This window comes from Mustela putorius, unplaced genomic scaffold (genome assembly GCF_011764305.1).
Source record: "Mustela putorius furo isolate JIRA1106 unplaced genomic scaffold, ASM1176430v1.1 tig00000421_pilon_pilon_pilon, whole genome shotgun sequence".
In the NCBI taxonomy this organism is placed as follows: domain Eukaryota; kingdom Metazoa; phylum Chordata; class Mammalia; order Carnivora; family Mustelidae; genus Mustela; species Mustela putorius.
The window spans coordinates 18,256,312-18,271,564 of NW_025421375.1; the positions used below are offsets into that span (position 1 = coordinate 18,256,312).

The 15,253-nt window shown below is 39.9% G+C and overlaps 1 protein-coding gene across 3 annotated transcripts in view; it reads right to left on the reverse strand.

The window, feature by feature from the left end:
- APTX (aprataxin) overlaps positions 1-15,253 on the reverse strand; it is a 62,695-nt gene that overhangs the window by 19,441 nt on the left and 28,001 nt on the right. Inside the window, exons 9-10 of one of the 3 annotated variants that reach the window (XR_001181672.2) lie at positions 8,799-9,009; positions 7,089-7,457 (exon numbers count right to left, since the gene is read on the reverse strand). The gene's annotated coding sequence lies outside the window, so the exon portion shown is untranslated. Of the gene's footprint in view, positions 1-7,088; positions 7,458-8,364; positions 9,010-15,253 lie in introns of those variants that run through there. The other 2 variants (XR_006606671.1, XM_004765348.3) reach the window with 2 other exon arrangements.

The following is a 15,253-nucleotide window of genomic DNA, read 5'->3' on the forward strand; positions in this document are numbered from 1 at the left end:
GAAGGTAGGAAAGAACTTCACAGGACACCAGTAGAGGGAGGAAAAAAAGAGAGAGAGAAGGAGAGAATTTCTAAGTTTGCCCTATGTCCACTGAAAAACACTCTTTTTTTTAAAGAATTTTATTTATTTATTTGACAGAGATCACAAGTAGGCAGAGAGGCAGGCAGAGAGGTGGGGGAGCAGGCTCCCCGCTGAGCAGAGAGCCCAATGCAGGGCTAGATCCCAGGACCCTGGGATCATGACCTGAGCCGAAAGCAGAGGCTCTAACCCACTGAGCCACCCAGGCGCCCCTGAAAAACACTCTTAAACCTAATAGCCTGCATTCTCTTTTCTTCCCCTAATTCAAAATCTTATAGCTAAAAGCGAGCAGCCTCAACTGCCTTCAAGCTTAAAGCTGGGGAGAGCGAATGAAGGTGAAGCAAAAGAAGGAAGTTGAGGAAATTAGTTAATGGGAGATTAGGCTGAATGGCTTCCTCCCTGAGTGGGTTTCTCAATGGGGGGGGGAGGGTGGCAGAGAAGAGGGGGAGAAGAACATATGGCTGAGGAAAGTACGAGATGCACATAACTAAGAAGTTCTTGCCTCATTTTTTTTAACTTTATTATATTTAAATTGAGTTGATTGGGGAGCCTGGGTGGCTCGGTGGGTTAAGCCCCTGCCTTTGGCTCAGGGCATGATCTCAGGGTCCTGGGATCAAGTCCCACATCTGGCTCTCTGCTCAGCGCTGAGCCTGCTTCCCCCTCTCTCTCTGCATTCCTCTCTGCCTGCTTGTCATCTCTGTCCGTCAAATAAATAAATAAAATCTTCTAAAAAACTGAGTTGATTAATGTATAGTATATATTTAGTTTCAGAGGTAGAGTTCAGTTATTCAGCCATTGCATATAGTTCTTGCCTAATTCTTGACATAATATGTGCCAAATAACTTTATTAAGTCCATTTTGCACATTGCTTGAGTGAGTTTGGTTTCCATTACAATTTGGGTTATCCAGGACCATGTAATTATCTCGCCCCATTACTTACCACATTGTGTTAAAGTTGACAGGGGGCAAAACTGTCAAGAACGTTTTTATCTTTTTTTATCTACTAACATAGAAGAAATCAGATTTATGTTTTTATATAAATGTTGATTAAGATCAGCCTTTAGGGACGCCTGGGTGGCTCAGTTGGTTAAGCAGCTGCCTTCGGCTCAGGTCATGATCCCAGCGTCCTGGGATCGAGTCCCGCATCGGGCTCCTTGCTCGGCAGGGAGCCTGCTTCTCCCTCTGCCTCTGCCTGCCACTCTGTCTGCCTGTGCTTGCTCTCGCTCTCTCTCTGATAAATAAATAAAATCTTAAAAAAAAAAAAAAGATCAGCCTTTAAGGAAGGTCTTAGAAGTTTACAACAAACAATGTTTGAGCCATTCATTAATCTTCTTAACAAAAACCATTATTAAAATAATATAAAATTTGTTTAAATAATATTTCATAAGTGTTAGAGACAGAAAATTAAATAAAGGGATTATTGTGTGCTACAAGAAAGGAAGAAATTTTTTATTACTAGAAAAATTCTTATCTTCTCCTTGGGTGTCTGAAGCTGCAGAACAGTTAGTTCATCAAAGCAAACGCATTTGTCTTAGAGACTTTTCCTGAATGTTCAAAATCTAGCTAACAATTACTTTACTGAAGTCAACTTATTTATTTATTTGACAGAGAGAGAGACAGTGAGAGCAGGAACACAAGCAGGGGGGAGTGGGAGAAGGAAAAGCAGGCTTCCCACCAGCCAGGAGCCCGATGTGGGGCCCAATCCCAGGACCCCGTGATCACGACCCGAGCTGAAGGCATACACCTAATGACTGAGCCACCCAGGTGCCCCTGACTTCTGTTCTTAAAGTAAAAATTTATATTTCTGTTATTATTAATTTGTTTTCTTTCTAAAGAAGGATTTATGTGATTTTCTTACATACCCCAGTTGACATAATTTGAAAATAACACATTTTCATGGTACAATTTCCATCCTCTAGTAATCCATTACAAAGCATTAAACTTAGGGAGCAATTTCCCTCATTTAACTAAATATACATATGCCTGGGGTACCTGGCTGGCTCAGTCAGTGGAGCATGTGAGTCTTGATCTTGGGGCTGTGAGTTCAAGCCCCATGTTGGTTGTAGAGATTACTTAAATATAAAATATTTAAAATAGGAGCACTTGGGTAGCTCAGTCTTTAAGCATCTGCCTTTGGCTCAGGTCATGATCCCAGAGTCCTGGGATCAAGCCCCACATCATGCTCCCTGCTCAGTGGGGAGCCTGCTTCCCTCTCTCCCTCTGCCTGCCACCCCCCTTCTTGTACCTTCTCTCTCTATCAAATAAATAAATCCAATCTTTAATACATGTGCACACATGCACATGCGCGGGCGCTCACACATACATACACACACATACACACACGCTTGAACAGAAAATAAGAAATCAAGCCCCCGGGGCACTTGGGTGGCTCAGTGGGTTAAAGCCTCTGCCTTTGGCTCAGGTCATGATCTCAGGGTCCTGGGATCGAGCCCCACATTGGGCTCTCTGCTCAGTGGGGAGCCTGCTTCCTCCTCTCTCTCTCTCTCTCTCTCTGCCTGCCTCTCTGCCTACTTGTGATCTCTGTCTGTTAAAGAAATAAATAAAATCTTTTAAAAAAATCAAGCCCCTTATAAATACAGATTAAAGTTGTAAGATCAAGACAGATCAAGATCAGACAATATTACAGCTATTACTTAACAGTTCCTTAAATATTCTGGCAAATGGGAAGAGTGAGAAGGCAATAAAAAGAAACAAGTATAACTATCAAAAACGAGAAAGAATTTTCACATGAGAATCTATCTAAAAACTTCAGGAAAGCAACAAATCAGAACTCATCAGAATATTCACTGAGGAGCTAGTTATGAAACAAATTACACAAATTACTAACTTTCCTATGTATTAACAAAAAGTCAAAAATGTGATGAAAAATTTAAATCCCACTCCAACAACAAAAGGATGTCTTTACATATAAAGAATCATGGGGTGCCTGGGTGGCTCAGTCATTAGGCGTCTGCCTTTGGCTCTGGTCATGATCCCAGTGTCCTGGGATCCAGCACCGCATCAGGCTCCCTTCTCAGCAGGAGGCCTGCTTCTCTCTCTCCCACTCCCCCTCCCTCTCTCGCTGTGTCTCTCTCTGTCAAGTAAATAAATAAAATCTTAAAAAAAAAAAAAAGAATCATCACAGGAAACCTAGGAGGCTCAGTCAGTTAAGTGTCTGCCTTCGGCGCAGGTCATGCTCCCAGGGTCCTGGGATTGAGTCCCACATTGGGCTCCCTGATCAGCCAGCAGGGGTCTGCTTCTCTTTCTCCCTCCACCTCATCCCCCCTGCTCAGGCTCTGCCTCTGTCTCTCACTCTCTTTGTAAAATAATAAATAAATCTTTAAAAATAAAAATAAAATAAAGAATAATCACTCTGAATAAACTTAAGAAATGTGGAAGATATACATTGAGAGAAAATTACAAAATTATGCTTAAGACACAAAGGAAGATTTCAATCAATTTCCAGGAAAGTTCAAGAGTTGTACAACTGAACTCCATCCAAGCCCACTGAGACCCCACCTAAGGCCAAAACCAGTGAATTTGGGATATGCAAGCCTAGAGAACTGGGCTTCTTTCAGGACCCTAGTTATCTGGACAATAAGGACTATCCCAAAAGGCATTACCTGGTCAATTTGTCCATGTTTTAGTGATAAAGAGACTTCACACACACATACACACAACCAGCGGAGGTGAACTTTTTCCATAGGCTGCCTTCCTGAACTAGGACTATGGTACTCTATATTAGTTGACAGCAGTGCTTGCCACTATAAAGATTAGCCACATTTTTTCAATAGCGGAAGAAATGAAAATAACTTTCTTGTTTATTAAAAAGTCTAATCAACCTGGGATAAGGAGAAAGGACAGGAACCAGGTTGGTGGGGACACTGCTATCATCAATACAAATAAGAGGACTCCTATTTAATATTAATATGAGTAAATCAAACAAGCACTGATTTTTTTTTATAGACAAAAAAAAAAAAAATCCAAAAAAACAGAAGTAGAGTTTTGACCTCAGAGTCAATCTGTTAGAGAGAGCAACTTCCAGGAAAGTGTTGATAACTTTCCCCTTGGTAAACTTCTGCCTAGAAATCTGCTGGATACCATATTTTTTAGATACCACATTAAAGAGTTTCAAGAGCCCATAAAAGCCCTAGCAAGCTTATAATAAGCTAGTCACTCTCTAATCTATACTAGAATTACAATGAAAATGTACTTAGTTGGGAAATAATTCTGGATAACTATACTGTTATAAAGGCTTTTCAGAATCTACTTCACTTTTCTTACAAAAACAATGATCATTAAGTGTGCAAAACCAATATACATTTAATAGGGTTTTGCCTCCTCTTATATTCTAAGGGGATCCCACAAGATACCTTCTGCCTAGCATTTTCTCCCTACCATGCATGAATCTCTATAGTCATGCACATGGATGAAGGCATGAACTCCAGAGGACTCTTGTTTAAATGAAAACACATTCACTGGATAAGTAATGTATCAGTTAACTCTACCACAAAAATGCTGCTGCTTTTCAGAGTCCATAGTCTCTCATGGTTCACCTCTCCTTCCAATTTCCCTCAATTCCCTTCTGTTCTCCATCCAGGTGGTGGGTATTGGAGAGGGCACAGATTGCATGGAGCACTGGGTGTGGTGCAAAATTAATGAATACTGTTAGCTGAAAAAATAAAAAATTAAAAAAAAAATGCTGCTGCTGATTTACCCAAAACCAAAAAGAATGCAACAGGAATTATTTATTCTTATGTTCATAAATCTGCATATCTGCTGGGACAGCTCAGCCTTATACTGTGGATGTGTGAATTGATTGGGGCAGCTCTGCTCCACATGTCATCATTCTTCTGGGACTACAGAAGAACCCAGGATATGTTTATGGCAATGCAGAAGCACAGGAGGGCAACCAAACATGTCAGCATATTTGAAGCCTTTGTTGTCATCATGTTCACTAACATCTCATTGGCCAAAGCAAATTACATGGCCTATCCCAACACCAGTAGGACAGAAAAATATATTCCATCTCTAGCAAGAGGAACCACCACAAAGCCATCTGACAAAAGGGCTGACACCCACGGAGGGTTGAAGAATTGGGAACAACAATGCAATCTTCCAAATGTAACATGAATTCACTCTTAACCAATAATACAGTAACATTTCAGGGCGCTTGGCTGGCTCAGCCAGTAGAGCATGAGACTCTTGACCTTGGAGTTGTGGGTTCAAGCCCCACACTGGGTACAGAGATTACTTTAAAATCTAATAAGAAATAATTACTCAGTAACATTTGTTTTCATACTTATCTAGTCATAAATGCAGGACACTAAAGAAATAGAAGGAAGGGAGGAAGTAGGATCTAAAAATGTGTCACAATTCTAGAAGGGAGGTAAAGGTAGGGGAGGTGCCACAGTGGAGGTCCTTGGTAGAGAAAATAATAAAGCAGAACACCCTCATGAATGAAATTCACTGATAAAAATTTAAAAATGAAGAAAAATAAGATATGACAGTAGAAAGACAGGTACATGGAGGGTAAAAAAAAAATTCTAAAGAATGACAAGTTTAAAAAAAAACTGCACAGAGAAATGAAAGTGTTCAAGCCTAATTTTTTCTCCTTTTGAACCTGGAATTCCTTTTATGGACATCCCTAATCTATTATCTATGGCTTGTGATTTATAATCTGAAAGAGTTTGCAATGTAAGAATCTCTCTGCAACAATCCTTTCTACAAGAAAATAAAAAATTCTGTTTGTGTGCGTACACAGAATTTTCTTTCAAACCAGGCAGATCAGAAACTTCCTAGAATTTAAACCTTGAACGTAGGGACACAAAACTGAAAATGATAAGAGTTCACTTATTCTTCCTGAAGACGCTGTCTTGTGATTACTGCTTCCCAGGTTCTCAGAGTTGCTCTATATTCCAGACTCCACCCCCAAAACTTCCTGTTCACATTTCCTTCAACTCTGTGAACCATGCTTTCATCCTACCAATAAATATATTTTTTGCTTCAATGAGTAAAAATTTATTTCTGTTGCTTTCAGTCAAAGAATTGTGCAGGTATAGGTCCCTTTCCCATTTTCTGTCCTCCAAGGAAATGAAAAAGAGAGAGAGAGAACACTAAAGATGCCTTAAAGCAAATAACAAGGCATGCCATCATTCAAGAATCCAGTATCTAAAATCATTTCATGAAAATGACTGTTACCATGGCAACCTTTCAGTGTGCATTCAGCGATTTTATGTGCATTCATTAACATTCTAATGTAAACCAAACCGTATTGGCTTATTTGGCCTTGATTCCTTTTTAAATATAGATTGCTTTGTCTCATAAAAGGTATCAAGAGTTTCTATTCAAGAGGGCTGGCTGTCCATCAGTAAGGATGAATACCCAACTTTTGTATCAAATGGATGGGACTGGAGGAGATTACGCTGAGTGAAAGAAGTCAAGCAGAGAGAGTCAGTTATCATATGGTTTCACTTACTTGAGGAGCATAAGGAATAACACAGAGGACACTGGGAGAAGGAGAGGAGAAGGGAGCTGGGGGGAATCAGAGTGGGGGGACAAACCATGAGAGACTTTGGTCTCTGAGAAATAAACTGAGGGTTTTGGAGGGGAGGGAGGCAGGGGGTTGGGTGAGCCTGGTGGTGGGTATTAAGGAGGGCACGTATTGCATGGAGCACTGGGTGTGATGCATGAACAATGAATCTTTGAACACAGAAAAAATAAAATAAAGTTAAAAAAAAAAAAGAAAAAAAGAAAAGATGGTTATCTGACTAAACAAGTAAATTTACTTAACCCCTAAAATTCTACTGAGATGACGCTGTAAAGAAAAGCCCTCCATGTTTACCTCCCACCACCACCACCCCACACACACACACACGTACACACACATACTCATAAAAACCAATACAGTCCCAACTCCTGTCATTGGAATCTGTTCTGCTTATCCAACATGGTCAAAAAGGTTAATATCCCTCCATTAGTTGATAAATTAAATACGATCAAAGTCAAAATCCTGAGCTGTTTTTTTTTATTAGACTCTGACAAGTTGAATAGAATGATCATCTAGAAAAGTGACTATAGACAAGCCAATAAAATGTTGAAGAACAATGATCAGAGAGGCCATAACAATACAAAAAGTCAAAGTAGCCCAAAGAGCCTGGAGAGATAGAGCCATAGGGAGAGGTGTGCCCATTTCTCAACCTGCAGAACCACACCCCAGCATTTCCTCATTATCTGCATGCAGGACAAGTTCAGCCAAAACTTGAGGCAGCAAATGGTTTCCACAGCCATATGAAACCAGTGAGCATCACAGAACACTCATGTGCTACCTGGTTTTGAGATTCGGCAGCTCACTGAGTCAGAGAACAGCTTCATCCTTCCTGAAGAAAACAGTCAGGCAATCAAAAAAAAATAAACAAAAGGAAATAAAGAGGTGACTCCGCATATACTGAGATTAACAATCGTTTTTACATCTTCAGAGAGCTTAGGGAAAATTTTAGAATATAGTGATAAAGAGAAACAGATTTTATACACACACGGTATCCAAAGGATTGAAAGGAGGAAGCACAAAGAACAAGTCAACTAAAAGCAGCAATCCTTCCAATGCCAGCCTCCCACACAATGCAAGACCTGGAAGGGGTGACACCGGGCAGCAAAGAAATGGGAGGCTGCTGAGTATGAAAAGGATGAAAATTCTACAGTGAAGGAAACAGAGATGGAAGCCTATGTCCATTTGTCTCGTCTTCATAGGAGCATCCAACAAGCCTGGCTAGGTGAAACAGAAGTAGAGAGGAGAAAGGAGGAGGAACGGGGAGAAAAAGAAAAAGAGTGAAGAATAAAGAAACTCTGCAAAACTATGGTAATGAAAACTGAGGTGTGAGTTTAGTAATAGCTCAATGGAAATGGAATAGGAAGCCCATAACAGACTTGTGTACATAGCAAAATTTAGTTCACCGTACATATGGTACTTCAAATGAATGAGAATGAAGACTAGTTTAAAATGAGTTGGGAGTTCATTAAATAAAAATTTAAAAAATAGATAGATCCCTATGTCACACTAGATCAAAATTTATAAATACCAGATATAATGAAGACCTAAAGTTTAAAAAAAAAAAAAGGCATAAATGTACCAAAAGAAAATATGTAAACTGATGTCTGGGTGGTTCAGTTGGTTAAGCAACTGTCTTTGACTCAGGTCATGATCCCAGAGTCCTGGGTTCGAGTCCCACATTGGGCTCCCAGCTCAGCAGGGAGTCTGCTTCTCCCTCTCATCCTCTCCCCTCTCATGCTCTCTCTCTCTTTCTCAAATAAATAAAATGTTTTTTTAAAAAGTAAAAGAAAATATGAGAGCATATGGATAAGGAAGGACTATTTAAGCAAAATATGAATTCCAGAAACAATGAATTTTTTTTAAAAAAAAGGAATGCATGTTTCAGTGACATAACAATTTTAAACCTCTGTATCATGAGATAGCATACACTAAATTAAAAGATTAAAAGATCTAAATTTGTAAAACATTTGCAATATAAGTAAAAAATAAGAAAGAGAAAGGCAACTCAATTTTTTTCATGTGCAAAAGAACACTGGCAGAGACTGCAGAGACTGTTCGCTATCTCCGATTTTCATTCTGTGCTGCTTCTGTACTAATAGAATTTTTAGTTGGATATAGATTTGCCCAAAATAAAGGTTATATTTCACAACCTCCCTTAAAGCTTGGTCACCTGTGGCTTGTGGCTGAATTCTGGCCATGGTAATACAAAAAGAAGAGTCATGAAGGAGATTCCAGGAAACTTCTTCAGAGCGTATTTGTGAGTCCTTAATCCCCTTCTTCCTCTTTTCCTCCATCCTCCTGCCCAGAACACAAATGCTTCCTTCTTGGACTTGAGGTAAAGGTGAGGAGTTGGATTTGAACAGGAAGGAATCCCCTTTATCCTGTGGAAGAAAGTCAAGAATGGTAGGTATGTAGGTAAGTCGCAGTAAGGGGATGGAAAGTTGAACAAGATAATGCTTCACAGCCTCGATTTGTTTGAAGAAGCAGGAGAAAACCTAGTTAAGAGTAAGAGAAGGAGAACTTAAGGAAAGTGGTATTGGCACGGCACTGTTGTTGAAGACAATGAAGAAAGGACCTGAAAACAGCAATGCCACAGAATGGAAGGAGAGCCTGGCAAGAGTTTAAAGCCATAAACGTGTAGTGGTAGCCATCTGTGAGGTTTATTATAAAGTCTACTGATTTTTTTCCCCTAACCTTGATTAGCTAATCTTTTTTTTTTAAAGATTTTATTTTTTATTTGAGAGAAGGCATGCACATGTGCAAGCAATGTGAGAAGTAGAGGCAGAGGGACAAGCAAACTCCCTGCTAAGCGTGGAGCCCAACACGGGGCTTGATCTCACGACTCTTAAGATCACGACCTGAGCAGAAATCAAGAGTTGAAGGTTTAACCGACAAAGCCTCCCAGGTGCCCCCGATCAGTTAATGTTAAGATAGGAGCAAAGAAAGCAAACTGAGGCATCAATTCAGTGTTAGGATATAGGACAGTGGGTTTAGCATAGAAGTAAAAGGGGTGGTTGTGGGAAAATTATTTTAGAGAATCAAATATGAGGTTCATGGAGAAGAAAGCAAACCTAAGATGGGGATACTAAATTGGGAGGAAGTGAAAGGACCAAGGAACTGAAAATCTAGACAATGGTGAAAAACTGATATAGTGGAAATGAAGCTATGAAAAAGCAGCAGGCTGGAGTCAGGGATCAGGATACCTGAATTTTACCTGAATATTCTATAATGGAGATGTTCTATAAGAAGGCAAGTTTCAGAATATGACCATGCAAAAGATGGGAAAAACATAACGCAGTGGTAAAAAGCATGGACTTTGAGCCAGGAAGAATTTCTGTTACTAGTTTTATTATTTACCTTCATTTAGCTTTGGTTTCTTCACCACACCTGTTCATTAGATTGTTGTGAGAATTAAAGGAAATTTTAATTTCTTTGAATTAAAGAGCTCTGTTCAGTGCCCAGCACATACTAAGCTCTCAATAACTGATAGTTTAAAAAAAAAAAAAAAAGGAGAAAAAAACACATACATCCCCTATTATTCTGTCTACCATTAATTAAGATGCACAACCCAGGGGCACCTGGGTGGCTCAGTCAGTTAAGCGTCCAACTCTTGGTTTTAGCTCAGGTCATGATCTCAGAGTCCTTAGGTCAAGTCCAGCATGTGCTCTGCACTCAGCATGGATTCTGCTTGACATTCTTTCCCCCTCGTTCTCCCTCCCTGCCACCTGCTTGTACACTCATATGCACACTTTCTCTCTCTAGAGCAAACAAACAAAACCTTTTCTTTAAAAAGATGCACAAGGGCGCCTGAGTGGCTCAGTGGGTTGAGGCCTCTGCCTTCGGCTCTGGTCGTGATCCTGGGATCAGGTCCGGCCTCAGGCTCTCTGCTCGGTGGAGAGCCTGCTTCCCCCCTCTCTCTCTGCCTGCTTCTCTGCCTACTTGTGATCTCTGTCTGTCAAATAAATAAATAAATAAAATCTTTAAAAAAAAAAAGATGCACATCATTTGGGTGGAAAAATGTAATACCTATAATACCGATGCTGATATTGCCTATGGGCAACAAACATTTCCAAATTTTATGCAAATGCCTAACAAGAAAGAAATGAAAAGCCTAATCCAGTTATAAGCTCTTCCTTTCCCTTGATTATAAATGTCTAAGAAAATGAGTACACACAATAGTGATTAGTATTCCAGCAATTAACAAGTCAGCTATTACAGCAAAAACTCAATCCCATCAACTAAGCCAACATTTTGAAGAGGAAAGAAATATTTTTAAATGAAATATATTTTAAATGAAAAAGAACCTATTTCCAGATAACAAGTAAAAAATAATGGTTAAGGGGCGCCTGGGTGGCTCAGTGGGTTAAGCCTCTGCCTTCATCTCAGGTCATGATCTCAGGGTCCTGGGATCGAGGCCCGCATCAAGCTCTCTGCTTAGTTGGGAGCCTGCTTCCCCCTCTCTCTCTGCCTGCCTCTCTGCCTACCTGTGACCAATCTCTCTCTCAAATAAACAAATAAAATCTTTCAAAAAAAAAAATGTTAAGGAAAACAAACCAAAGAGCCAGTGTGCTTAGGGATAGCAGAATTTTTCCTGGTAAAGCTGAAAAGGAATGTCAGATTTACCTAGTGCAATCAGCATGTTCAACGTCAGAAAGCTTTCCCTACTCCATATGTCCTTATCACTCCTCCCCCACTCTTTATCATATGAAGTGTGGGAAATGTATACCTATACATTAAAAATATTAAATAAGGGCACCTGGGTGGCTCAGTGGGTTAAAGCCTCTGCCTTCGGCTCAGGTCATGATCCCAGGGTCCTGGGATCGAGGCCCGCATCAGGCTCTCTGCTCAGCTGGGAGCCTGCTTCCTCCTCTCTCTCTGCCTGCTTCTCTGCCTACTTGTGATCTCTGTCTGTTAAATAAATAAATAAAAATCTTAAAAAAAAAAAATTAAATAAATCAATTCACCAGAAGCCCTTACAGTGCAGCTGGAGACCAAGTATAACTGGGTCATGGGCTAAAGGAATGACTGCAGACTTGTTGTCTGTTACTTATGTGTGAGGGCACATGGTTTGATCTGTGACATAACAAACTCCATTTAACTCAAATGGCTTTAAACCACACAGCTGGAAGGCACTACCTGCTGTTCTCTGCCTGGCACATAGTAGGTACTCAACAAATGTTAAAATCCATTGGTTCGTTTATGTAGCCAACATCTTTTGAGTTCCTAATATGTCTCAAACATTACTCTAGACATCAGAAATAAAGCAAACACATTTTTAAATTTTTTATTTATTTTGCTATTTGCATATGAAAATAATATATGATTACTGCAAAAAGTAAAACAATAAAAAGACATGTCAAATTTTCTTTGTGGTAAAATATGGAATCAACTATTTTAAATGTCCCATGAACATATGGGGAATAAAGTGTTTCTTCTCTATTCAAAGGAAGTATGGTCTTTCTCCTGTATTCAAGAGTGTATATGCACACTCAGGTGTATGCACACACACGCACAAAGTTAACTTGTTACATTGTTCAATTCCTATATGTCCTTATTTTTTTAACTACTGGAGATGTCCAATTTTCATATGCACATACTAAAATCTCTTACTAGAATTATTTTATCTCACTAGTCAATGAAAATTAAGATTAAAGAATCATAAAACAATGAATTGAGATGCAAGAGCTAAAGTAACCCCTTTATTAAGCACCACATGAATCAGAAAAACATCAAATGAATCTATCTATATTAGTAGAATGTCTGTAGCTAAATACATTGTGGATTAAATGATAAGATTTTTTTTCTTCAGAAAAATCCTTTTTCTGTTAACGTCAAATTAAATCCCTCAAGCACAAGAACTATGTATCAGATCATTTACCTCTTCTGTGACTCATAATTATTCCCACTGGCTCATTTTTAATGCTGGCTTTTGTATGGTTGAAAATGACTGTGCAATTAGGTTAATTCTATTTCTGTTAAAAGGACAAAAATTAGGTTTCTCTCAAGAAACAGAAGCCATATGAATACAGTGATGATAAAGTAAAAAACAGTTCAGAAACACTTTTAACTGTAATACAAAGTCCTATTAGGCTAGCCAACAAACGCGATTGTGAGAGAAGAGCCTGCCTACATTGTTCATCTTTAAAGGTCCCTCACTTTTCTTTTGGACAACTCCTCTTCAGATCTTAAATAAGGAGAAGATAATGTGCAAAATAAAATTATTTTATGTAGTCCCATCTAGAAAGCAATGAGCCAAAGAAGGAGAAGCCCAGCTGACCATCTATGCTATTAGTCACATTGGTTTAAAACCTCACAGGTTTTGTGAGGATAAAACAAAAAGAAAACCTTCCCATAAGAAAGAATCCAGAGGGTGGATACTATAATGAATGACAAGTGTGTATAATCATACAAAATGTTCACTTTTCATACAGGCACAACAAATTTCATCTGCACCAGGCCAAATGGCAGCAAGTTTAATCTTGAAGTTGACTATAGCTCCAAACGCCAGTGAAGTGAATTCACCTAAAATCTTCAGATTACTGTCCCATTTAAACACTTAATAGTTTAGGCAATGAATACTGTTAAGCTGAAAAGAAATTAAAAAAAGAAAAAAAACTTAATAGTTTAGAGGTACCTGGATGGCTCAGTCATTGAGTGGCTGCCTTCAGCTCAGGTCGCTGTCCTAGGGTTCCGGGATCGAGCCCTGTGTTGGGCTCCCTGCTCAGCAAGAAGCCTGCTTCTCCCTCTCCCACTCCCCCTGCTTGTGTTCCCTCTCTCGCTGTGTCTCTCTCTGTCAATAAATAAAGTCTTTAAAAAAAAAAAACCTTAATAGTTTATTAATTAATGTGGAAACTATTGCTGTAAGCTCTTATCTTTAGAAGAGGGACTAAGTTATTTTTCTTGAAATTCTTCTGCATTAAAAATAACTTGTTTTGTCAAGGATGCCTTATTTGGTCCTAGGGTATATATATATGTTTGGCATCTACTAAAATAAGTATTTTAAGACTGTTCACTGTTGTACATAGTTCCTTTTGTCAGCAAGCAAACAAGAATCTCTATAAAGAGACTGAACCAATTCCACCAAGTTTCCTTCAAAAACAACTCTTAGCCATAATCATCATAGTTATTTAGTGACCATCTACCAAGCGCTCTATCTGCATTACTTCATGTAACCCTGCAAGGTAGACGGTATCTCAGCTCTTTTATGAAGGGGACTAAGGCAAGAATAACATAACATGCCATAGGCATCTGAGTTACCGCCTTCTCCTCAACCAGGCTTGGTCATTCTCAACTTGCCTGCTAACATACCTTGACTGAAATTCAAGGCTCAAGAACCAGTTTAAGGGAGATGTTATATGTGGATACAGGAAGGGCACCTGGACATGAGGGAAGAGCTCTGTCTTCAGATTATCCAATCCCTCACCCCAACTTAATCTGTATCAGAACCATGCTAAGTTGTAGATTCCTCAGCAAAGTGAAACTAAAGCCACCTACCCAATGGCCTTATTGCCAAGGCTGGTGGCTGGCAAAAATGGAGCCTCGGTACCGTTTAGTTAGTGCCTCTATGTCCAGTGGACCATATTACTTAGGATCCAGCAGAAGTTGGGGGGGGGGGATCTCTTCTTGAAGGGACCAGTTTCTATTTCTCATGGCAAACCTAGCATGGGAACTCCTTTTGTCCCCAAAGACCTCCGTGTCCTCACTGCTTACCCACATGCCTGGGCAGCCTGAGGCTTCTCTGTGCCCACCTCCTTCTTATGAATGAGTTCCCATCTCTTTCTCAAAAAGTAGATGCCACTCCGGTGTTCCTGCCACCACCAGTAACTGAAAAACAAACTCTTCCATTAGAGAACACTGTGCTCAGCAGGTCAGCCAGGCTCCTGGAAATGCAAACTGGAGTTTCAAAAGATGAAAAGATTCCTGGAGGATTTTGTGGTGTTTTGGAGAGTGCCTCTGGGCAGATCGCCCAGTGACAAGTTCTTTCCAAATTGTGACAATTCAATCACACCTTCTACAAAGAACTGACTTTTCACACTTAACCATCGGTGGTAGCTGCCCTTGTTCATTTTCCCCCAAGTCTTGAAGAGAGTTTGGGATTATGATACCAAGACAAATGCATGGTTTTCTGGCCATTCCTCCCATTCCATGGTGCCTGTGAACTGACAAGCAGGCACAGACAGGAGGTAAGGGAACTCTACTGATGGTTACACTGGAGTTGGAAAGTTGGCACATAGAGCCCAGGGAATGCATCCCACCCCTCAAAGTCCCCACAGGTGTCAGGGGGGAAAAAAACCAAATAGTTAGACAGGAAGTAGTCTAAATTGCATGGCCTTCAGCTAGCAGTTGTATGCTTTTCCCTTTAAATTCTTTGCTTTAATCACAGATTCTCACTACAGGGAAGGAGACATTGGGAGGGAAGGAAGAAAGAAAAATGTCATATAAAAAAAAATTACCCCATCAGATAATGCTTAAAAATCCTTTAACTAGATAATCATATTCAAAAAATAAATAAGTAAATGAGGGGCACCTTGGTGGCTCAGTCGTTAAGCATCTGCCTTTGGCTCGAGTTGTAGTCCTGGGGTCTTGGGATCAAGCTCCTGAGCCCCCACACCAGGCTCCCTGCTC